This window comes from Siphateles boraxobius, unplaced genomic scaffold (genome assembly GCF_051911475.1).
Source record: "Siphateles boraxobius isolate OS27281-9 unplaced genomic scaffold, OSU_SipBor_1 61, whole genome shotgun sequence".
NCBI lineage: Eukaryota > Metazoa > Chordata > Actinopteri > Cypriniformes > Leuciscidae > Siphateles > Siphateles boraxobius.
The window spans coordinates 2546762-2573618 of NW_027509188.1; the positions used below are offsets into that span (position 1 = coordinate 2546762).

Here is a 26857-nt window from a genome sequence, read left to right on the forward strand (position 1 = left end):
ATTAATGAGATCTCACCTAACAACTGCAGGCTTGCAGCAATGGCTTCAGCAAAATTGAGACTTAATTCCATTGGGACAAAATTGAAAATACTAAATTGATTGAAACAACAACAAAATGGTTCAAAAATAGGACTCAGGCCATTGTGGACATAATTTGTGGCTTTGATGATTTATAAGCAGTTGATGTGGGTACAACTGGCCCTTTGCTAAGGCACGCCCGATACCGCCACAGGCCAATTCATGCCTTAGCAGGCCTTAACTAGGCAAGGGAGGTCAGGCAAGTTTTCGAGTTTTAACATTTTATGCCAGAATTTTACATGAATCCAGGATTGGGGTGAACTCTGCTTTCAGAACTGCCTCAGAAAATTACCTAAAAATAATTCAAATGTATTTGACCGTATTTTACCAAATTCCACTTGAGGATCAAGACTGGCTGCAGGAAGATCTTCAGTGAGCAGGTAGTTCCCGATCTGGTTGTGTGTAACTACAACAGCACACAGAGAAATAAAACCAAGTTAGAGCACCAACACAACTTAATTTCTTGACAATGATGTGTAACCAATTACTATTATTATTATCACCGGTAGCTGAGGCTTTGGGCCGCCCTCCACGCCTCCCCCTTGGCTTGCCACGCCCTAAACACACCCTTTTTGGGATTGGCGGAGGGGTAACTTGCCTCTGCTCCTCGGATTCTTTTTGGTGGTTGAAGTGAAAATCATGATTAGGCTGTTAAATATCTTTTTAACAAAAGATGCAATGGATATGAAAAAAAAACCTCTAATCATCAATTTTATACCCTATATATTTTAAGGTGGAAAAACAATTTCAAGAAAGAATCCTTGATCAATGCATTCAGTTTGGCTGGACCAAGGAGTTCAAAAGTAAAAATTAACTCTATACCCATTTCATAAAAATGTTTGACAATTGAGAGCAGCTAGATACAATCACATACTGAATGAGTCTGAGGTACCTAGGCTCATATAATAGTCTGCAGAGTGATTATTATAGCCTAGATATTACTTCGACCATTAACGTTCAATGGATTTTTTTGTACATACGTACTAATACATAGAATAGGACTAGACCCCAATGTAGGCACTCTACTTCATTGCATCTGAAAATTTATTTTAAAAAAAATTAAACGCCTAAAAAACACCTACCCTGGCTTCAGTCAGAGCATGTTCTAAGCTCATTTCAAGAGCCACCCGTCTCCCCTCCATGTAATTGTCATCTTGACAATCGGTGACACGTGTAGTTGTCATCACAGAAACGAGGGGAAGACAGAAAAAGAAGGACAGACACAGAGATGGACAGACAGAGATAAGAGAAACAGACAAAAATGAGAGACAGACTGAAAGACAAACAGTGCACAAATCCAGAGAGGTTGGCGCTTAAAAAGGCCTTTGGTTGTGGTGGTGTACTGGTAATCTACTAGTAGGTGGGTAACGTTGGAAGAATCTAAAAAAAAACAACAACAAAAAAACACTTGTTTAGGAGGAGGAAGTTAATGGGACAGAGACAATGAAATGACTTGATGGATAAAATATAATATTTTTGTGACTTATGCACAGAGCTAAATATACCTTTTTTTAATGAGCACCTTTTTTTCCATATTGAAAAATTGTGATTCGCCACAATAGTAGTTATGAATTTGTATAGTTTATTATATAATTTTGCGTGGATTTTTAACAATGACACGTTAGGCTGTAAAACTAACGTTAACCAATCTGGCAACACCGTTCTTCATTCTGAACATTTATAATGTTGGATAATAATTGTGGGCTAATGTAATACTGAAAATCTTATATTCCCCTATGATTGTAGGCTACCTTAGCCTAACGTTACATGATTATATGCGACAAAAATTAACTTGAATTCAATTAACGTTAGCTAACTTTGCTAGCCTGCAAAAATCGTATTTTGGTGCAGAAAACTATAACGTCTTCAATCATTTATCGTCATAAGAATGAAATGGCCACCTTACAAAGTTTCTAAACACAACTTCTTGTCCTAATTCAACAGTTTTTGATGCGTAACTTACATGTAAGAATAGTATCCATCTCTATTAATTAACTCTTCTACTTACCGAGTAGAAAATCGCAATGGACCTTGGGATTGACCCATACGGTGACGTCAGCGTTATTAATTAGAAGATTTAATAATAATAAAAAAATACAAATGAAACTGATTAATTGAACACAATCGTAGCATAAGATATATATTTATTAAAATCAGCAAACCTCCGATAAAAATACGTTATGGAGCATGCTGAAAGCAGTCAGCTTACCTATGACAAGAAAATGCTTTAACTGCTTATATTAACGTTAACGTTACTTGCACGCGCCTTGGAACGTTGTTAAACTCACCTTAATGCCGTTTTACCTGCAGTTGAACGTTGGTTAGGTCAAACTCACCTCTGATTTAAGGTTTACCTGCAGTTGAGTGTTGTTAAACTCACCGCTGAATGCGGTTGGACATCGTGTGCGTTGTTAAACTCACCGTTGATGAACGCGCTAAACCTTTGCGCAGAGGGCACTTTGTAATCAGATTGCAAGGATTTTTAAACATCAAAAACCAGTTGGAGGGCCGGATAAAAATGATCTATTGGCAGCCATTTGACTCGCCCTGAATATTTTTTTTGGGGGTCGTGCTGACCCGAGACGTCAAATTTCAACGCTGCAGGGTTCCAGAAAGAATCGTGCTGTTGCACGATTCACGAAAGATGCATCCAATTGGAATGCATTAGTTTAAAAAACATGCTGGAGTTACGAAAATAACGGCAGAAAGAATCGTGCTATTGCACGAAAGATGCACCCAATTGAAATGCATTAGTTTAAAAAATGTGCTGGAGTTACGAAAATAAGTAAATTAACGTGGCCCTGCCACGAATAAATAGATTAAATTACGTGACCACATCACGAACTGCTGTGAGACTGGGTTGTAATACATCATTTATTAACACACCAAGTAACTATTACTATATGTCTGAATAATAAGATGTATGAATGTACATTTAAATAGTTTATTAATCTTTACTTACAATTTCTAAGTGATCTTATGAACCACTGACAACTCCTAAATGGTGTGTAAATAGTGCAATACTTCATATAGAAATGATAAATTGATCATTAATAAAGTATGAAAATACATTTATTAAACACGTTATAGATATGCTTGTAAATTAAGTATAAAGCATTATAGCTGTATAAACTGATTATTAATGTCTATTAATGCTTTATAAAGGATGAATTAACTCTATTCTAATGCTTAACTAATGATTAATAGCATGCAATTATTATAAAGTCTTACCGAATAGTCTATGCCAGACTATTAGGCTACTTTAAATCACAGTTAGCCAGATTAGACCAAGATAAATTTATTAGCATGCTAGGCTAGGCTAACAAGGCTAGACTATCAATGCATGTGTCTTACCTCCAACACTCAAGTGAGGAGCAGCATACAAAAACATCTCTTCATCTGTCACTTCTTCACAAGATTCATCCGTTTGCTTCATTATATTCATCAAAATTAGCTCTGCCTCAGACAGTTCCATGTGTGCAGCATGCGTGTCAGCCATTTTAGCTAGTTTTACCACCCACTTACGCCCTTCTGGCTCTGAAAAATACTGTAGGCTCTTGTATTGTTCAGAGCTAGAAGGGCATAAGTGGACTTGCGTCCTTCTGGCTCCAAACAATGTGTAGGCCATACATGTATTTTTTTAGAGCCAGAAGGGCGTAAGTGGACATACTCCCCTCTGGCTACAAACAATGCTCAAACTTTTGTGTTAGGTCTTTGTTGTTTTGTTGCTTTATTCAATACAGGTTGATTTCTTATGCGTCTTTTTGGCACACCTAGATAGAGCTCATCAAGACCTTTAATTTGATATATAGAACTCATTTTCGCCCAAAATGCCACTTACACCCCTCTGGTTCCAAGCCCTCGAAACTAAATTTCATTTTTGTTGTAAAAAAGTTATTAATTTAGTTTGAAACAATCTGTATTGTAAAAAGCGCTATTTAAATAAATGTGACTTGACTATTTTGCTACCCATAGCTCATATCACCACTGAAGAAAATGCTGACTTATCGTAAAATCAATTCTGTGAATCCAACTTCTTTCTCTGTTTCAATAAGGGCTTCTACCTTGTCAGAATGTCTACTATCTAAACTGTCCGTCAGAAATCTGCTGTATCTACAATAATGTTTCACTCCTGAACTTCGAATGATGAAAACTGTGTCTCCTTCCTTTCTGCCATGTTTGAAATCTCTGAAATCCTCTACAGCCTCTCTGCTTCGCTCTCCAAGCAACTTGGCAAACAAGTGGACCTCCGCTTCCCCATGTAAAATGAAGTCTTCCTGCTTTTCTGGCCAGGCAGATTTATCAAGGGGCTGGATCAGTTGCACCAGATCATCGGCTGGCATGCGAGCAGTCAAGTTGTCCACAACTGTCTGAAAAAACTGATGTCTAGTGATCTTTCCTGCATGGTCACCAACAAGGGTGACACCTTTGAACTGGCCAAATGACACACACTGCTCAGCCTTGGAGATAGACTTCCCACCCCGTGTTTTCATTGCTGAAAGGATGTTGACAGTCTGTCGCACATAGGAAAAACTGCTGGTAAGTGAGGAGTCTCTTTGCTGCAATTTCAGCGAAAGGCTCTGCAGTTCTCTTAAGATGTCCTTCATGCAGGCCAGATCATACAGGACATTGAACTAGTGAGATACTTATAAAGTCCAAGGTACTTTTTCCTCATAATGTCTGGGTTACTGGCATCTTCACTCTCTGCTCTGAAAAATTTGGCCAGGGCCGGGTAGTTTCTCCAGACAGCTTTCACAGTCTGAAAGCTGCTTGACACCCACCTAATTGTAAATACCTGGCCAATCTTGAGCAGTTGTATGTTAAGATCTACGGCTGTCACAAGCAGCAACCGAGTGGTTTTGTGGGACTGGTTGAATAAACTATACAATTTAGAAATGAAAATCTCAAAATGGTTACAGCCAGACACAGATTTAAGGGAGTCTGCTACAGCCAGTTCCAATCTGTGAGCTAGACAGTGAATACATTTTATCTTTGGGAATTCTTGCTTAAGTTTAGTAATTACACCAGGTTTACTACCAGTTAAAACTGAGGCCCCATCTGAAGCAACACTGATAAGATTATGTTGTAAAAAAACATCATCAAAGCCAGCTTCCCTCAGACTTCTTCTAAACGAATTATAAATGGAAGTGGCATCTGTGCCCTCCCTCAACTCAACTAGATCTAGGAAGACATTGTCAAGATCGCCATCTCCACTAACATCACATCGGATAAAAATTATCATGTATGCCCGGCCAAACACAGTGCTCTTATCTATTGTAACAGAGATGCAGAGAACAGAGTTATTTTCTCTAATTGTTCTGACTAGCTTTTTTTTCATTTCATGTGTAATGTGGTCTATGATTTCTGCGCAAGAGTGGTCTGATCTGTGCACCTCCCCCACTACAGCACCATTAAGTTCTTGGAGTGTCATAAGGGATGTCATCTTTCTGAATGCCAATGTCTCTTTAGCAACAGCATAAGCTGTTCTGAAGGAGCTGGTGGTTTCACAAATTAAATTAGCACTAATTTCCAATATGTTTCTGGGTAATACATCTTTTTCCCTCTGATGTTCAATCTCTATAGCTCTCTGGTGTGCTGCACTGTCACAGTTCTTGTAGATTTCTTTGCCAGAGTTATCTTAGAACAGCTGTCAACTACTCCATTTATCCATTGCTGTGAAAAGTGCATCCCAATATATTTGTCAGACAAGAGCAATGTCTTGGCGTCTCTGCAAGTGGCACAACCTAGCATTCCATCTTGAATATAACCACAAATTTCTATCTTTCCACCCCAGGCACTGTTCTTGTGTACAGCAGAATGGCATTATCCCTGTCTCCCTATGATCAATCCCTGTAATAAACTAAAGAAAAAGGCTATTAGCATTTGATCTGGTTGCATACTATGCAGATCTCTATGTCTAACAATCTCACCTCTTGGTCATGTCCACTACCTCCTCTTGCCTGCTCACGTTCACTACTTCCTTCTGCTTGTGTCTGTCTGCCACTTCCTGCTCCTTGCTCCTGTCTGCTACTTCCTGCTCCTGTCTGCTACTTCCTGCTCCTGTCTGCTACTTCCTGCTCCTGTCTGCTACTTCTTGCTCCCTTCTCCTGTCTGCTACTTCTTGCTCCCTGCTCCTGTCTGCTACTTCCTTCTGCCTGTTCATTGTCCTGCTCCTGCAGAGGACCTGTTTTCTTCATACACATTAACATTTTGTTAAATATATCAGCACTCGTACCTTAATTACCGGTCTCTTAATTGTTATATGTCCTACTTAGTACTTACTGTTCTTTTACCACAAAAAGAATGGTACTCCCACTGTCCCTTTTCTTTTACTCATAGTTGCTCTGTTAAATGAAATTTATTTGAAGTTTAAGTAGGTTGTATGTAAGTGAATTCCCTCGCATCAATGTTTTGAAATGAATCACGTTGATTCATGTGTTAACGTCAAACATTAAAATTCATAACGATCTTTTAATAAAGTGAAGAAATGTTCGGGACGGGAGTGAAGACCTATCTCGCACCTAAATACAGATAGACTAGCGTAGGCTATGCTCATTACGTTTAAACTAAATTTTTTGAAATGGATAATTACTTGAATTTTCTAAAAAACGACATTTACTTGTATCTTTAAAGTCCTTTTTTTTGGGAGGAAAAAGCTCAGTATAATAGAATAAGCAAAAAAAGACTTTGCATAATAATAAACAATTAAAATGCCTTGTTATTTTTTCAGACACATTTATTATGCTTGAAACATCACGCGCCGATGCTCACAAGTCAGTGGTTAGCACATTTTCTTGTTATTGTAAGTTTACAAAAATAAAATAAAAGTAGTTGCGAATGATGTATTATTCTTTTCTGTATGACCAGAAATTAGTATTTTAAGTGGTTTGCACTGTTGATAGAAAAATGAAAGTGTTCGCGCCGACGCCTCCGTGCCATGCAGTGCACGCTCAACACTCTGCACAAACCATTGGATATGTGTCAAAATCTCTATCTTAGCCCTGTATTATTATTGTCTAAATTGTATTATGACTGTATTACTATCACATGAACGGATTGCGAAAGCGTGGGCACGGTTTATGAAATTGTGGGTAGGCTACAGATTGCAAAAACTGAAGGCACGGTTTACAAATCTGAGAGCACGGATTAGGAACACGTGGGTACGAATCGATTTGTTAAACCGAGGGAACAGTTTAAGAATTTGTCGGTACACTTTATAAACTGAGGGGACGGATTGCAAAACTGTCGCCACAGATTGTTTTTTTCCCCTACAGACTTCCTGGGCTCCGTAGCAACACACTGCTACATTAGTCACATTAGAAAATGAAGTTGTAGGTTGTGTTTGAATAATTACATATCTTATTTAGCTGAGGTAAATTAAACGCAATACTCACGTATCCTTGCTTGATGAAGAATGAGACAATGAGCCCAACTGGTAGTTGATATTTAAAAGGCTGATTTTTGCGCTTCAGGGCAGTGAAGAGTACATATGTAGGATATCAAAGAGCTGAACGTACCAGAGAAATTGTACAGCCCAATGGGGAGTGAGGGTTTGAAAATCGTATATTTCCTGCATTGTTGGTATGTGATGATAATACTGCGTTTAAATACATACAATTTTAGATAGGCCTACATTATATTTTATTAAGTTTTTTTCAGTACCCCCCAAACTATTATTTTCATCCCTTTTGGGAGGGTCCAAGTCTCATCTAGGGGGGTCGGACCCACTGATCTATATAGAATGACTGGATAGCTCATGACGTCATAAAGAGTGAAGCCACCGCGCCGCCATATTGGTATTCCCTAGTGAGCACACGCGTTCTATTGAATCTATAGGAAATTGTATGATTTGACTGAGAAAACATTGCATAACGAGACACCGTTTTAAAATCTAAAGTCTCCCTTTTTACAACGCAAACACCCTAAGCATTTAAATGGCTATTTGTTTAAAGTCGAAAATTATTCCTGCTTATTAAAAATTGCTTTGATACTGGAGAGAGGAGCATGGACAGTGTCTGTCTAGACTCTAGGCTAACAGCAGGAGGCGGTAATGACGTGTTTTATTTTGTGATTTGCCCTTTGAATGAAGAAGAAGCTAGTCGGACTCGGACATAGACGGTATGAGACGGGACTCGGCCTTCACTGAAGAGTTATCTTAACAGGTAAGAAAAACAGTTGGTGCATAAAGATGATGACACTATTAATTAAATGGTAAATGCAAAAGTCCTATATTTTTGTGAATTGGTGAATATTCAGTTGAATATTGTTTCGTGGCCACGAATTAATAGTACCTCAGCACGTTTAACTAATTTGTTCCGTCGTTTTACTATATTGTGGCCATGTTGTAATTCGTTAAATTAAAATGAGGGAGGGAATAAGTTCAGCGTGTCCACGATTTATTAAAACGAGGGGACAAATAAGTTATCGTAACAACAAATTATTATATCGTAATAAAAAAATGTGATCATTAGAATACCTAAATTACGTTGCTTGTAAAAAAAAGTTTTTGCCTCAGTCAGTTGAAGGGATGGTACAGTGTATGGCAATGCAGATATTTTTCCTAACATTACATTAGACTAGTTGTAATTAAACTGCAGTGCTTTATATAGTAGTGACATTTGATACAGAAATGTACTTAGACTCGTTTGTTTTTGACCTATTATAAATACATTATTTTTAGATGAATATAACTACATTTAAAATGAGAGAGAGAGACATGGTCAATGTTTAAAATTAGAGGTTTAATTGTTTTTAATCTTCAGTGAATTCATGCCGGCAAGATTGCCTTATCTTATTGGATTTTGTGCAGAACAAGCTTGCCCAGAGTTTTGCGCAGGCGTTTAACATGTGATGCAGCAGATGTTTCCTTTGCAAGGAAGTGGAGCCTGATGTTGGTGTAGCTGTCTGCAATGTACTTAATGAGAAAGAAAATATGATTGTTGTATGGTTCTAGGCTGAACATGTGTGCCTCAAGTTCCTTAAATGTAGAGCCACCATGGAGTACTCACAAGATGTGCCTTGTGAGTAAGTGCTGTTGAATACACCTCTCAGCTGTTTTGCAGATTTTTAGGACACTGTCTGATGGTCTGATAAGTCCACCTCGGGACTTCACGTTGATGAGGGTGTGTCCAAACTCATCTTGGAATGAGCTCTGTACACTGAGTCCTGATAAACAGGTAGGGCAGTGAATTTTCTTCATAGCTGTTCTGACTACGAAGCCAGCTATGTAGCCGACCACAGCCTTTTTAAACATGGACAGACTGGGAAGGCTTGCGGTGATGTAGGTTTCTGTATTCTCTTCTGCTTCAGGTTGCATGTCGCTTCGCCGAAATGACAACATATAAGAAGGTGTTGCCTCCAGTTCCACTGTGCTGTCCAGTGGAGAGCAGTTGCCACTGGCTTTGATGGCATGTCTCACTACCATTCTTTTGAATGCTGACTTGAACTGCCTCGCTGTGGGGTTATTGTTCCATCCATTAGCTGAGCGAATGGCAGCAAAAAAAAAGCTCAAGGTGGTCATGGCTAAATTTGTAGGTCAGCAGATATTGTAACTGCGATGTTGGTGGTCTCACATACGCGTCATATAATTGTTTAAAACTTTTTATTGCCACCAGGAAGCCAAGGAAGGCAGTTTTCTTGGCTGTTTCAACAAGGGGTCATCCGTAAATGCCTGGCTCTTTCAATCCACTAATGTAATTGTAAGCTTCCATTAAGAAAGCCATGGTGGTGTTTTCATTAACAGGCCTCAGGGGACTTTTAAATCCCCTGGCGATGGGATTTCTGGAATTCATCAGATCAAAAAGTCGGTCAAATGTCTCCAGGAATTTACATGTTGGCTCACAGCCAGCGAACTGGGGGAGCTGCAGGTGTCGCTCGCAGAAGCGGAGGGCATCTGCCACACTGGCGCTTAGGGTCTGTGCAGCAAGGTTTACCTTCATTTTTTGACTTTGCCAATCTATATGAGCTGATCTCAGTTTGTTGCCCAGATGTAGCCCTTCGTCCTTTTGCAGTCAATGTAAAGACTTGATGTATTCCCATTTTATGCTCTTTCCACAGGGATCTACAATAATGCCACAGGACCCCAAGGTGTTGCGTACCAGCTTTAGCATATGACAAACATCTAAGATGGCATGGACACTTCTGTGGCTGTGCGATGGATCTTGAAAACTGGGGTTCAGGTTTGTGAAATGCAAGTCTGCTCCAAGGTCCTTGAGCATGGAAAAATGTGTTGATGGACCATCACACGTCAGGGATACCACCCTCACTCCCACATCTGACAATTTATTGATGCATTGACGCACCAGAGTAGCCCTCTCTGACCCAGTCAATCCATGTGTTAAAAAATAGGCCACTGGTGTCATGACCGCGGGATGAACGACAGGAAGCAGATGCAAGTTACAGATTTAATGAAGTTATATAGAATAGGACACACAGTACAGCCGATGGTGAAGTGACGCAGGGGCTTCGGTGGCCAGGACTCGTGAAGACGTGCAGTGAAGACGTGACGACAACGAAAACCCCAATCCACTTGAACACGAAACGAAACAGGAACACCAGGCTGAACAGGAACACAGGAACACAGGAACACCAACACCGAGGACCAGAGACAACGTACTGACAAGGATGCAGAAACAGAGGTAAGAATATATATGGTTGAGAGATAACGTGCAGCTGGTGAGATGATGATGATCAGCTGGAGCGGATCCGGAGTGCCAATCATTCACGCCCACACGCACGTGCACTCATACAACAACATAAACACGAGACAAGAAGAGACCAGAGAATACGTATACCGTGACAGTACCCCTCCCTCTAAGAACGCCTCCTGGCGTTCCCAGACCCCCTTACCTGTCGATTGTAATCATCAATAAGGGAGTGATCCAGGATGTCTCGAGCAGGAACCCAACTTCTCTCCTCCGGACCGTAACCTTCCCAGTCCACCAAGTACTGGAATCCGCGTCCCCTCCGCCTAGAGTCCAGAATCCGATTAACCGAATATGTGGTCTCCCCATCTACGAGCCGCGGTGGAGGAGGAACCGGGACCGGCGGATTAATGTGTGAATGAAACACGGGTTTAATCTTGGATACATGGAACACGGAATGAACCCTCCTATACGCGGGAGGTAATTTGAGGCGGACTGCCACCGGACTAAGGATCTTGGTGACAGCGAACGGGCCGATAAATTTGGGTGCAAGTTTATTAGAAACGGTGCGGAGAGGAATGTTCTTAGTTGAAAGCCACACTTTTTGACCAACGACGTATACGGGAGGCCTTGACCTGTGGCGATCGGCCTTGGCCTTGGTGCGGGACCCCACTTGGAGTAGAGTCTCCCGGGCTCTAGTCCAAGTGCGGTGACACCTCTGGACAAAGGCGTGAGCGGAGGGGACCGCAACCTCGGATTCCAGACTGGGAAAAATAGGTGGCTGGTAACCTACACTACACTCAAACGGAGATAGGCCCGTAGCCGACACTGGTAACGTATTGTGCGCGTACTCTACCATAGACAGTTGTTGGCTCCAAGAGGAAGGATTCTTGGAGACCAAACATCGCAACACTCTCTCCAAATCCTGGTTGGCTCTCTCGGTTTGACCATTGCTCTGGGGATGAAATCCAGAGGACAAACTCACAGTCGCCCCCAGTAATCTGCAAAACTCTTGCCAAAATTTGGACACGAACTGGGGTCCCCTGTCGGAAACTACGTCTGTCGGGAGGCCATGTAACCGAAAGACGTGATCTACGACTGCCACCGCTGTCTCCTTAGCTGAAGGTAATTTGGGTAAGGGAACTAAATGGGCTGCCTTCGAGAACCGGTCCACCACAGTCAAAACTACTGTGTTACCCTGGGAGGGTGGGAGGGCGGTAATGAAATCTAGAGCGATATGGGACCAGGGTCTCGAAGGAACCGACAACGGCTGAAGTAACCCGTCTGGAGGTCGATTGGAAGTCTTACCAGTGGCACAAACCGAGCAAGCCAAAACAAAATCGTGAATGTCGCGAGCCATAAGTGGCCACCAGAATCGTTGCTTGACTAAAAATCTAGTCCGATTTACCCCTGGATGGCAAGCCACATTGGAACCATGACCCCACTGAATAACGTCTGACCGTAATCCCTCCGGCACGAATAATCGATTCGGTGGGCAACCGGGCGGAGGCGTTACCCCTTCCAAGGCCTTAACGACCCTCGATTCGACCTCCCATGTGAGTGTTGAAACGAATAGCGTTTCGGGTAAAATACACTCGGGAGTTAACGGGCGCTCGGAAAAATCAAATACACGAGACAGGGCGTCGGGTTTGATGTTCTTGGAACCCGGACGATAAGACAGGGAAAATTCAAAACGACCGAAATATAGAGCCCACCGAGCCTGCCTGGAGTTCAATCTTTTAGCGGTTTTAATGTACTCGAGATTCTTATGATCGGTCCAGACGATAAAAGGTACCCCCGACCCTTCTAACCAGTGGCGCCATTCCTCCAATGCTAATTTAACTGCCAACAACTCTCTGTTACCAATGTCGTAATTGCGTTCGGTGGGTGACAATCGATGAGAAAAAAACGCGCAAGGATGCATCTTGTCGTCTGCAAGAGAGCGTTGGGACAACACTGCACCTACTCCCACCTCCGACGCGTCGACCTCCACCACGAACTGACGTGAAGAATCAGGGGCAACAAGGATGGGGGCTGAAACAAAGCGGCCTTTCAGTTTGACGGACACAGCTTCAGCTGCGTCCGACCACCTGAACGTCGTTCGGGGGGAGGTCAAGGCAGTCAGAGGTGCGACTAGTTGGCTGAAATTGCGAATAAAACGCCGGTAGAAGTTGGCGAACCCCAGAAACCTCTGCAGGGCCTTGCGGGAATCTGGACTTGGCCACTCCACCACAGCCTTAATCTTCTCAGGGTCCATCCGCACTCCTTCAGGCGACACGATGTAACCTAAGAAAGGGACAGACTGTGCATGAAAATCGCATTTCTCCGCCTTGACAAAAAGCCCATTCTCTAGCAACCTCAGAAGCACTCGTCGTACGTGTTGCACATGCTCCTGGAGAGAAGAAGAAAAAATCAATATGTCATCCAGGTAGACATATATGAATTGATCGATCATATCTCGCAACACGTCGTTGACCAATGCCTGGAAAACAGCAGGAGAGTTGGACAGCCCGAAAGGCATGACCAAGTATTCAAAGTGCCCCCTGGGGGTGTTAAATGCTGTTTTCCACTCATCCCCCTCCCTAATGCGAACCAAATGATAAGCGTTACGCAAATCCAATTTTGTGAAGACGGACGCTCCCTGCAACCTCTCGAAAGCTGAAGACATCAACGGCAAAGGATAAGTATTCTTTACCGTGATGTTATTCAACCCTCGGTAATCAATACAAGGTCGCAGAGACCCGTCCTTCTTCCCCACAAAAAAGAACCCCGCCCCCGCTGGAGAAGAGGAAGGGCGAATGAACTTGGTTGCTAGAGAATCAGAAATATATTTCTCCATAGCCTCTCTCTCAGGAACAGAGAGTGAATACAACTTGCCCTTGGGCGGAGACTTACCTGGCAGTAAATCTATAGCACAGTCATAGGGACGATGCGGAGGTAGAGAAGCAGCACGAGACTTACTGAACACCTCCTTCAGGTCATGGTACTCTGCGGGCACGTTAGACAAATCCCCTGCTTCCTGCTGAAACACAGAAACAGGCACAGACGAACAAGCAGACACAAGACAAGACTTATGACACCCCTTGTTCCACTCCAGCACAGATCGGTGATGCCAGTCCACTCGGGGGTTGTGTTGGATAAGCCACGGGTGTCCAAGTACGATGGGTGCCAGGGGTGAGTCCAGAATATAGAACGAGATAGTTTCAGAATGATTTCCAGAGGTAATGAGGGTGATGTCTTCAGTGGCAAGGGAAATAGTGGGTAGCTCTTGTCCATTGAGTGCGTGAACTGAAATCTTGTGAGTGAGTGGTTTGAGGGGAATCTGAAAATCTTGAGCAAATTTGTGGTCCATAAAATTACCTTCTGCGCCCGAATCCAATAGTGCCTGACAATCGTGCTGGTGGACTGACCACCTAAGCCTTACCGGAAGGAGCGTGGAGGTTGATGTAACAGCTGATGAGGTCTTCCTGGCGGAGATCCCACCCGATAGTAGCCTCAAATTTACTACCGGGCTGGGCCTTTTACTGGACAGTTGTAAGCAAAGTGGCCCGATCCTCCACAATAAAGACAAAGGCCCTGGGACCTCCGCCTCTCCTTCTCCTCCCGGGAAAGCCGAGCTCGACCCACCTGCATGGGCTCCGGATCGTTGCTGGGACTGACCACGTCCCTGCCACTGGACCGAAACCCGTCGACGTCTCCGAAGGTACGGGTGGATCTAGCCCGGCGCTCAACTCGAGCCAACCGAGCGTCCACCCGCAACGCCAAGTCAATGAGCCCGTTCAAGGTGGTGGGCAGGTCCAGGGCGTAGATCTCCCTCTGGACGTGGTCAGCCAACCCATGCAGGAACATGTCCCACTGCGCCTCCTCGTTCCATCCGCACTCCGCCGCCAGGGTTCGAAACTCAATTGAATAGTCCGAAACTGATCTTCCCTCCTGTCGCAGCTCTGCCAGGGTCCTAGCGGCCTCACGCCCAGAGACCGCCCGATCAAACACCCTTCTCATCTCGGCGGCGAGGGTCTGGAACGAGGCGCAGCATGGGTCTTGATTCTCCCACACCGCCGTTCCCCATAGCGCCGCCCTCCCAGTCAACAAAGTCAAAATAAACGCTACCTTAGCCTGTTCGGTGTTAAAGGAGCGGGGCTGTAGTGCAAAGTGCATCGAGCACCGAGTGATGAACGCTCTGCAGTAGGAGGGTTCTCCTCCATAAGCTTCTGGAACTGGAAGGCGTGGCTCCGGCTGGGAGGCGCTCTCAGGTGGTGTGGGGGGAACAGCTGGTGTGGGCGGCGCAGTGGGAACTCGTAGGCGTTGGATCTGCTGGGTGAGCTCGGACACCTGCGTCACTAGGGCTTGTACTGCGCGTCCCGTGCCGCCGATCTCTCTCTCTTGGGCATCCATTCTGCGAATGCTATGGTGAATGAAATCATCCAGAGATGATGAAGACGCTCTTGCTGCTTCCATCTGTTGGTCAGTACGTTCTGTCATGACCGCGGGATGAACGACAGGAAGCAGATGCAAGTTACAGATTTAATGAAGTTATATAGAATAGGACACACAGTACAGCCGATGGTGAAGTGACGCAGGGGCTTCGGTGGCCAGGACTCGTGAAGACGTGCAGTGAAGACGTGACGACAACGAAAACCCCAATCCACTTGAACACGAAGACGAAACAGGAACACCAGGCTGAACAGGAACACAGGAACACAGGAACACCAACACCGAGGACCAGAGACAACGTACTGACAAGGATGCAGAAACAGAGGTAAGAATATATATGGTTGAGAGATAACGTGCAGCTGGTGAGATGATGATGATCAGCTGGAGCGGATCCGGAGTGCCAATCATTCACGCCCACACGCACGTGCACTCATACAACAACATAAACACGAGACAAGAAGAGACCAGAGAATACGTATACCGTGACAACTGGAGCTTTCCAGTGGTCATGGATGCAGACAGCCATCAACACAAGTACCTCTGTTGCCATTGGTATGCCTTCATTTGTTATTTTTGTGCCAATGTCTATATAACCTGTCATTCTTTTGCCATCCCATTCAATGTGCTTCATAATGGACATTTCATCCATCATTAGTGCACAGAGCATCTCCTGTCCTTTGGCCTGGGCTGCTGATGATTTAGCTTTGAGAGAGGTTAGTACCTCTTCACTGAATCCAGGATCTCCTCCAGTGCTGCTGTACCACCTTCTTATTGTTGATGCGTGAGGTAAACCCAAGTTGAAGGTCTCCTTGACATGCTTGTAGGCCTTAGCTGAATAGAATTGCAGTGTAAGTGCAAATGACTTAAGGGCTGGGTGATATTTTTCGTTACCACATTTGTCTCTCTTCAGGATTTCTAATGGCACTTCAGGACAGTTTTCAAGCATGAATGCTCCATTCTCTGTCAGTAACTGAGATTCCCTTAAAGACTGAATGATATTCTGTAAGTTTGAAAAAAATGTTGTGCTTCTCCTGTTTTTTTGATTGTACATTCTGGATTTCTTTTTGTGATCTTTGATTGTTTCAATTGCTTTAATTGCTTTAATCAGCCTTCTGGTGAGGGTCCTTGGACTGGCAAAGCAGTAGCCTGGCTCATTTGTTTGAGTCTGAAGAGGATTATCAGTTGTGGTGTCAGAGGTGTTCTCACTGCTGTTACAGGGGCCTTTCTGTTGGTCTGTTCCTAGGAAACAAGGTTTGTGTTCCTCTTGTGTTAGAATTTATATTGACAATAAGCTTTCTCTGAGACCACTTAACCAAAATTGACTTAATGTAATCTACTTTACTAATCAATTTTCTGTCTATCTTTTGCAGATGTGGAGGGAAACTAAATATTGATGGCACAGCATCTGAGAAAAGCCTGACTGTCTGTCCTATCCTATCAAAACACTCAGCAGTGAAGTGATCAGAGCATAGGCGGGAGTAAGCAGATGGCCTGAAGTTTTGCCTCCTGAGCTTTACCACCCATTCTCTCCTCCTGACAGGATCTTTTGGAAATCTACAAAGTTGTACACAATAAGCCAAATAAAGTTTTTATTTACACATTAAGCACATGGTTTGACCGTTTTTAACATCACTTGTTTAGAGCTGTTAAACTTCAAATGGCAAATTAACAATTTTAACAGTCAAATAAAACATAGATTTGTCACTATAGAAAAAAATCCTATGTGTACTTAAAATATTGCTCTTTCTCATTGTTTTTTATAGATCAGTAGTTTGTTAAAAGTGTGTAGTAAGTACATGTTCAGAAAATCCACAAATTGTATGGGTTAATGTAAGTATAACGTTAACTGATAATGACATCATTATGTAACGTTAGATCAGTGTCAAGTAACGGTAAAAAAAACTTTGTACGAAGCTATTTTTGAAGCTGTCAAAGGGTGTCGCTATTGGACAATTGTGATTATTGCTGCTCGGAGGTTTCTTACAGGCTACTGTTGAATTTTTTATCGTTTTTTTTTTTTTTGCAGAAGTATTAACTTACTCTTGCCTCGGAGAAAAAACACAGGAATAGCCACAATTGTACATATAAATTACTACTTATAGGGTTTGAATTACAACCTGTGGGCAGTTTTTCTACATCCTTTTGTGAACGTCGTTTGACATTTGTATGCTGCACAGCGAGTCATCTTAAAAGTGCCGTCAGAGCTACCAAAATCTGTATAACGGCCGTTCGAGCTCTCTGCTGGTAGGGAATCGTAAGATGGCCGCTCGAACACTTCCAGTGGCTTCACAGCCTGGTGGCAGTTTAGAATGTCATGAGCTATCCAGTCATTATATATAGATCAGTGGTCGAACCCCCCCAATACCCCCCGTAATTCGAACTGTGACATGTTTTCCACAAAACACTCACAGAATTACAGCCATGATATCGTTTCACTGAATGCTACACAGGGAACATCTGGTCTTCAAGATGTTTATTATAATTGATCTTTTTTTCTTTTTTTTTCCTTTTTACAGGGCCTTGATGATGAAACGGCTCCAAAGATTTGTGGTACCCCAAATCCACAATTGATGATACTGAAGAGGGATATCTTCACAAAATATAGATTTTTATAAATATCTTGCTCTGATTGTTAATATCTAAGTTGTCAGTGAGTTTTAAAGCAAGGTTTTCCTCTGTCTTTCTGTCAACAGTAGAATGGTTTCTTTTTTTATTCAGATGTCAAATATTTTCTCTAGCATCACGTTCCCAGGACTTTATATTTTTTGTAAGTGCATCCATACAGCCGTCAGCCACCCGAATCAGACTAGTCCAGAGCTCGGCCCACTCACCAAGGTTGGAGAAGTCAATTAAATCTGATGTACAACTTCGTGAAGTTATTTGTGGCAAAATGTTAAATCTACCAACCTATTTCAATGTGTGTGTGTGTGTGGGTGTGTGAACCCAAATATGACTTGGGAGGTCCATACCGTTTAGAGGGTCCCGTCACCAGAGATATCACTTTGGTTTTGACACTTGGACCGTATGCTGATTTAATACACTCCATATTGTCCACACTCTAATGTGGGCTAGTAAAGTTGGTGAAATCACATCGAGTGAGCAATCAACTGATACCCAAAGTGAATTCTTAAGAAAAGTAAACTGCAATTTCTTATCAACTGTGGCATTAACTGAACTCATGTTTTGATGGCTTCAACTGGACAACACATTTTGTTTGTGATATATTTTTTTCTTGTTTGCGATATATTTTTTTCTTGTTTCCCTATCTTTCAGGGAATTATGCTGATAAAGAACATGGATCCAGAAGAGTGGCAAAGAAAGAGTGGTCTAAGGCTGAGGTCGCCGCAGTAATGCAACACTTCAAAGATCATGTAAGCTGGGGGAAACTGGCCACCAAAACTGAATGCAGTCACTGCAAACTAGTGGAAAACCCCGTGTTGGCACAAAGAACAGTTCAAAATATCAGGGACTTTGTTAAAAATAGAGGAATAGCTGCAAAGAGGCAGTCAGAAAAAGAAAATATTTAAATATACTGACAATTGGGATGGTGTTTTTGTGTTTGTGTTAATGTTTTAAATAGTCTGGCTCTTGTGTTACAAGTTGTTTTTTGCCTGTTATAGGTTGTAATAATGTTCAGTACAAAAATAGAAGTTCGAATGACAAAGAGGCCATCACAAAAACAAACTGTAAAACAACACTTTTATTTTTTATTAATTTATCTTTGTTATGAGCAGCCATGGGTCTTTTGAAGTTGGGTAGGAATGAGAATTGAGCCAAAAAGCTAAAATAAGTTATTGTCATGGCACTTGTGTTGTGTGACAATCTATTGTTTAGCTGTTACTGGCTGTTATCTGGCTGTTCTCTTTCATCATCTCGTGTTCGAGATCCACCTATGGGAAGGGCATCCGTACCTGACCTCTGCAGAAGCATCCAAATGCACCAAGTCTGGCTAGACAGACAGAAGCGCGCAGCCAATGTGCTATGGTAAGGTCCCGCCCCCTTACCTAGAGCATATAACGCCTGCAAGCGCTGCTATTCCCCAGTTGACATTCGCTTCTCGCGATCTCTGTATGTACACAGTTCGGCTGGAATTACACTGCTCACTTGCGTGTCTTCAGGAGGATATATCGCCTGATCAGCCTCCGCCAGACGTGACTTTTGTTTTTCAGCCTATCAGCTGTGTTCTGCATCTGGAGCCGCCCACGCTCTCGCCCTTCTCACCAACTCCTCCTTCCATAGCTGCCTGCCACGGATTTTTCCGAGTTCTTCGCCGTAATGTCGCTGTCTAAACCTGCTTCTCAGGGGAACAACCTATCAAGGGCCTGCCCGGCCGCGTGTGGTGCTCTCATCGCCGCTAAGGACCGGTACTCGTTCTGCGTCGTCTGCCTGGGTCTCAAACACGCTCAAGAAGCCTTGGAGAACCCGGAGAATTGCAGTCATTGCCTTATGCTGCCCAAGAAGCTTTTACGACGCCGTCTGAAAGTTGCCGCTACCCAGTGTGCGGAGCTCGGCCTTTCTGTCTCGGATGGGGGACACGGTGACGACGACGCGCTACTGGGGGACTCCCGGGACGCCACCTCACTTATTTGGGCTGACCAGCCCAATCCTGCTTTCCCCGAAGAGGACATCTTCGCAGGCAAACTCACGCTCGTCGATGAACCGGCTGGTTCCGGCGACGAAGATGACACGGCCCTTCTTGGGGTTTCGGAGGACGAGGAGGCCATCCCGCCCTCTGGCGTCCCAAAGGCCGTCGCCCTAGCGGCCTTGCCTCAGTCCATCCTCCTGGAGGTGTGTGAGCGAGTGGCCGCTCGCCTCAACATTGAGTGGCCGGCTCCACAGCGCCACTGACCAGGAGAGGGACATATATGACGGGAAAGTTCTGGGTCCCCCTCCCGGCCCGAGGAAGCAACTCTTCCCCCAGCTTGCGCTAAGCACATGAGGCACAACTGGAGCGACCCTCGAGGTGCCTCGAGGTGAAGGATATGGTGGTTCTTGGCATGGGTGACCCCCCCGCTATCGAGCCTTCCATCGCCAGGCACCTTAACCCTGCACAGGGCGGGCTGCTCGCTCCCCGTAAACTGTTTTTCTGCCTCAGTTCACCAGGCTGCATATAAATCTTCGGCCTTGGCTGTCAGGGCCTTGAACGTCTCCTCCCTCCTCTCCGCTTACCAGGCGGAGATTTTGGACGAGTTAGGGCAACAGGTAGAGAAGGGAACACCTTCTCTGCCCTTATGGAAGGAGATCCTGACGGTGAACGACCTCGTCCTCCGTAACGCTCGGCAGGATGTCCAAGCCGTGCGGGCACTCTATGACGCTCTCTGTGGTGGGAGAGCGCGCGCTCTGGCTTAACCTGTCGGGCCTTCCTGACAATGAGAAGAGGCGCATCGCGGGTGCATCGGTGGAGCCCGGCCGGGCTCTCTTCGGCCCTGCCGTCGCATTGATGCAACAACGGTGTGACGACAAGAAGTAGGAGGACGAGGCCTTCAAGTTATGCCTTCCTAGGAAGTATTTTACTCCAAATGTGTTACAGTTTGTTCAGGGGTCTGGCATAAATCCTGCCTCAAGCAAATTAAAATAGATGACTTTAACAGCACAGCACAGGTGAGTATCTACTGAGTATTCACTGTATGTATTGTCAAGGGATGTACATACGTAAGGAGCTTTGAAGACATGTCCGCAGATGCCCCTTTAAGCCAGAAAACGAAGATTTGGATGACACACCTGGGAGAACCAAAGTACTGGGCTTGGCTGTAGCTCTGGAGTCTACATTCTGTCAGCAGATCTCAAGTGGAGTGTGGAAGCTCCTTAGTGTCATGAAACAAGATGAGGTGGCCTCAGTTGTGCGAAATGACTTCTCTATTATTCAGTTTGCCCAGTCACTCTATAAAAAACATGGACAAGACCCTACAAAATATGAATACATTCGACAGAAGCTCTGTGAAGTGGGGCGTTTGTTGTTATGCCTGGTTACAGAATTCTCAGTACATAACCTAGAGGACGCTGTTAAGCCTGCTAACTTCCAGAAAGTTGTGCAAGCAGTAAAGAAAGTTTCAGGTTTTGATGAAGAAAAACACTTGTACCAGAAACCAAGCCTTGCGCTCAAACTGGGCGATACACTGCATAAAATCGCTGACTGTATTCATTGTAGGGCACTCATGGCAGGAGATGAAGAACTGATCAGGTACACTGACATATTCAAGAAGTTGTACACCTCCAGGTGGTCTGAGTTGGTGTCTCACAGTGCCCTGAACACACTGAGTGATGCCAAATACAACAAACCATCAACATTGCCCTTAACTGAAGATGTTCAGATCCTTCATCAGTACCTTGAGAAATCTGCAGAAAGTGCCTTCTGCAGCTTGAAGGAAGAGGCCACCACTCAGAACTATGCTGAACTTGCAAAACTCACACTTGCACAAATCATTGTGTTTAATCGAAGACGTGCTGGGGAAGTTTCGAAAATGCGCCTCAAAAGTTTTCATGAAAGGGACAACACAAAGCTCCATGAAGATGTTGCACTGGGGTTGTCGAAGACTGAACAGAAGCTCTGTAAATATTTCAGCTGAATTGAAATCATGGGGAAAAGGGGCAGAAAGGTTGCTGTTCTGCTCACACCAAGTGTGGTGCATGCTTTGTCACTACTTGCCAGTAGAAGAACTGAATGTGGCGTTTGTGCCACAAATGTCTTCCTGTTTGCAAGACCAACGTCAATGAGCCACTACAGAGGACAGGACTGTTTGCGTGTTCATGCAAGCCAGTGTGGAGCAAAGCACCCTGAGTACCTCAGGTCAACACAACTCAGGAAACATGTGGCCACACTTTCACAAGTCCTTAATTTAAAAAACAATGAACTTGATCAGGTTGCAGATTTCCTGGGTCACAACATCCGTGTTCACCGCGACTTCTACAGATTACCAGTTCCCACAACACAACTGGCTAAGATTTCCAAACTCCTTTTGTCAATGGAGAAAGGAAACCTTTCCAGCATGCAGGGGAAGTCACTGGATGAGATTGAAATTGAAGGTTTGTACAGAAATTAGCCTTTGTAGATATTATCTGAGTGTTTTTTTTTCCTTTGAATGTTAATTTATAAACATCTAGACTTGGCGTAGTCAGCATCCTTTTCCAAGAAAAAAAATAACCTTTCATGTCCAAATATGAGTCGAGGACTACTATTCAGAAATATAAATTTAAGTCTACAGAATGGCTGGACAGTAATTCAAAATTATGTTTGTGTAGGTGCAGTCGAATTACGTTAAATATTAACAATATCATATTGTGTAATGGATTGTTTTATATTATGTGGTCATGGACCACATTAAACATAAACGGTATAATAGCTCAAAACTACTATTTATACTACTATCAGGCTATTTCAAACATAGATGTTTATGTCCAGCTATTTATGTGAGTTTTACCAGAGCTGTAAATGTAATTAGTTACTGTACTTAAGTATCTTTTTGGCTACTTTGTAGTTGTACTGAGTATCAAAGATATTAGCTACTTTTACTTGAGTACATTTTTGAATAAGTAAATGTACTTTTTACTCCAACACATTTGTGATGAGTAATGGAATTACATTTTGCATGGCATCTAACTTTTTCTACAGCAGTTTGTTTCTGCTATAAAGAAGTGATATTTCCATCTAAGTGGCATTGACTGAACTATATCTTGTTCGCTTTGCCCTTACTCCCCCAAACTTGTCATCAAGTCTACTTTACGTGAATGCGAGTGCATTAGTAGGTGCTAAATCGCAGACATTTGATTTAGGGGATGAGGTCATGACCAGCACATCCAGTGCCAGTAGACTTTGACTATTTCATTTTACTTAACATTATTTTATTTATCCAGTATATTGACAAGGCCTTTTGAAGGATATTGGCTTACGTGTGGGCTTTTTGTGCACTTGAGCTTTACTGAGACTTGAGAGGTTGTAGACGCTTAAAGCTTAAAAACAACTTGAGGTTGACTACATGAAGACAATTTTCATTTTTGGGTGAACTATCCCTTTAAGAGGCTGTTGTGTCGGCCCTGATTTATTGCACTATTGAGGTGTTCAGTTTTATTTAGATTTTAGAAAATAAACATGATTTCTCATTTTACAAATCAATTGTTTATTATTTTCACCTGCATGTCTTTAAGGTGTCAAGGACTAGTGCATCTTTGAGCCTAAATTTAGTACAAGTAAAAGACTGAAGTACTGCTAAAATCAGATACTCTATTACAAGTTACCAATTCCAATACGAGTTGCGTAAAAGTCTCAGAGTAATTTTTGCTGCAAGGTATCTGCTTTTAGGCAAGTATGGTTTTCAGGTACTCTTTACACCTGAGTTTTACTAATGCCATTTTCCAGATGAGATTGGGTTAAGTGACGCTGAAGACAGTGGGAGCGAATTTGATGACAGCAACACAGAGGTCACAGCATCAGAGATTGGAACTGTGGAGCCTATGGATTTTGACTCTACAACCACAGAGCAAGACCATGACATGGGAGGCTTTGGAATGTTAACTCACTTCATAGGCACTGCTGATAAAATGTTTTTTTTCCTGTGACAAAAGTAACTCGTTAATTTGTGTGTTCAACAGGATCAGTGTCATTTGTGTCTTCCACAGTAAATGAGAGTGTACCTCCCTCTGAAGGTAAGATTCAGATTCAAGAGGTTTATTGTCTATGCACAGAAGAAACACAGATGTTTATACCATACAATGAAATTCTTACTTTGTCCAACTCCCTTAACAGAACAGTTCAATAAGTCAAATACACAAAAAAATAGAACAAAGTAAAAACAAAAATTAAAATATAACATTCAGTGTAGAGTACGGATGGTAAGATTCACCGATGTGCATCGGCATAAAAGCTAACGATGCGATGCATCGATTTAAATAAGTGTGCATCGGATACAAGTTGGCATTTGTATCGTGATGCAGCATTTCTAACATATCTGCATTGGTAAAAAACGATTTATTCATATATAATAATTAGTAGATGCGCTATACTTTTACTATTTAGAAAGTGACCATTCCTTTGTGACCAATTTATGTAACTGCTGCGTTCACAGCGAACGCGCATAGAGCGTCTGGAGTGAGTGATTTCCATGTTAAGCCAATGTAAATATGCAGTAACCGTCCAACTGAGAACTCTCAGAAGGGCGCATCACACAATAAATTTAGAATGGAGGACTCTCTTAAATATAACAGATTTAACGAGACTCAGAAACACTCAAACCATCAGTCCAAACACAGAAGTAGTTGCAGAAGTGTTTATATCAAATATTCCACACAAAAGAATCTTAACAGAGAGTAACCATTTGAAGATAGTATGAAGATTGTATAATTGAATTATCATTTTCATTTTGCACCAAACGTTGCACAAATGTAATGGAAAATGTAAATTTAAATACAGAAATGCATTGCTATTTTACATATTGCATTGTCATTTTACATATTGCATTATCATTTTGCATATTACATTTAAAATTGAATATTGCTACACATAAACTTCCATAGATTTGACCAATCGCAGTAGATGCAAATAATAATAATAGCTAATTATTCTTTTTTTTTTCCGACCAAATGTCACCAAAACGGTTATAAAAATGCTGTCATCATAAAAAGTTTCTTGTGTAAATGCATTGCTTCTTTTTTTCTGTTTACATTTCATGTTGTGACACTTCTTTTCTCTCATGATCGAACAGAGAATGCTGCTACGTCAGAGCGGCCAAAGTGTCAAGCTTCCCCGTACTTTTGCGTCCTTGACAGAGCGACCAGAGCTTCTTTGCAGCTCAAATCGGTGGCGGTGTTGAACGTACAGCAATAGTAGTGAATCGTGTTGCATCGCATCGGTAGCTGCTTATATGTATCTTAAATGAATCGTATCGTTGGCTATGCATCGAGATGCGTATCGCATCGGCCTCAGTTATGGAGATGCACATCCCTAATGTACAGTAAACCTAAGTTGGAATTTAAAGAAAAAAAGAAACCTGAGTTGAACAAGGTGCTCTGTGCCTCACAGTTACAGTTAAGGTGCCGATAGTCATTCAGACAAGTCACAGTATCCTCCTTTGGGAGGGGCACTATGAACATAGTCAATGTCATTGTGTTCTTCTCTGCTGTATCTTAATGTCGCACACACAAGCTGTTCGTGTAAGATGCACAATAACAAAATAAACAAAATTACGTCAGTGTCAGGAGAGCGAAGCAAACACCAAGTCCACTGTGGGCACCATGTTGAATTGGGAAGCACCTTAATATGCTTTGAATAAGACGCATCCTTTTTTTAGGCCAGGTATGAAAAGAAGAAAAAAGCTAAATAAAAACTCAAACCATTTCAAAATTAAGTTAGGAAAAAACCTAAGACCAAAAAATTATTTTGCAGTTTTCATCTATCAAAATGCAAAAGTAATCTTAAAGAAAGGGATATATATAAATAGCCCTAGATTTAACTGTACTGCATTTGTACAAAGCATATTGTATGCAAGGAAGCATATGCACTTACTTTTTTATCAGGAAATGTACACTGAATTTGAGATAAAAGTAAATTTACCTCCTTCTCTTCATATGTTCTCTTGATTGCCCATGAGTACGTTCTATTAATTCTCTTTTTAGCAAGTTGGTTAAAAGACTAAAAATGAAAGTGGTTTGAATGACTGAGTCACAAAATGCCACAAAATCTGGAAGATTAAGAAGTTAAAAGTATTATTTGGCTGATTGTTACGTACGGTTTCAATATCAAGACTAAACTTTCAGACCAAGTTCGTACACTATTACCCTATGAAATCAGATTTAAACTGAGAATCAGACCTTAAAACCTCATAATCTTTGTTTCATTTAAAATATGGTGTGTTGAAGTACAATGCCAAAATTGTAGTATTACTAACTTTACTTAAATTAATTCAAATATCAAAAAGGTAAGCCACACAAATAGATGAACAGCAAAGACATTCTAAAAATGTTGCTGATGACTTTAATACACTCCATATTGTCCACACTCTAATGTGGGCTAGTAGAGTTGGTGAAATCACATCGAGTGAGCAATTAACTGATACTCAAAGTGAATTCTTAAGAAAAGTAAACTGCAATTTCTTGTCAACTGTGGCATTAACTGAACTCATGTTTTGATGCCTTCAACTGGACAACACATTTTGTTTGTGATATTGATATTTCAAAGACCACATAAGCAGGGGAAAACTGGCCACCAATACAGAATGTAGTCACTGCAAACTGGTGGAAGACCCCGAGTTGGCCCAAAGAACAGTTCAAAATATAAGGGACTTTGTTAGGAATAGAGGAATAGCTGCAAAGAGGCAGTCAGAAAAAGAAAATATTTAAATACAGTAGAGAACAATTAAGAAACACTTGATTATTTTCAGAAATATTGTTAATCTTCATTGTTTGAAATTTTAAGGAATATTCAAAAGATTCAGAAAAGATTCAAAAAATGGATTATTAGACTGTGATACACTAGCTGCCACAGGCATATCAGCCACCATCCCCAGAGGTCTGGAAATTCACCATTTACATTACTGACGCATCTCATTACAGATTTGAATGATCAGTTATGGATATTAATAGTATTAGACATCTAATAAAATTATTATTACAAATAATCAGTACATGTCTTTGAATCTGTAGTAAGTAAAAGACACATTTGCAGCTAATGCACTTTTTAAATATTTTTTATCCCTTAAGATTCAAGTCAAATA

At 42.2% G+C, this 26857-nt stretch overlaps 1 pseudogene; it reads right to left on the bottom strand.

Annotated features, from left to right (window-relative positions):
• Positions 1–4082: 4082 nt before the first annotated feature.
• On the bottom strand, positions 4083–19392 carry LOC143718469 (E3 SUMO-protein ligase KIAA1586-like; annotated as a pseudogene).
• Positions 19393–26857: the final 7465 nt, after the last annotated feature.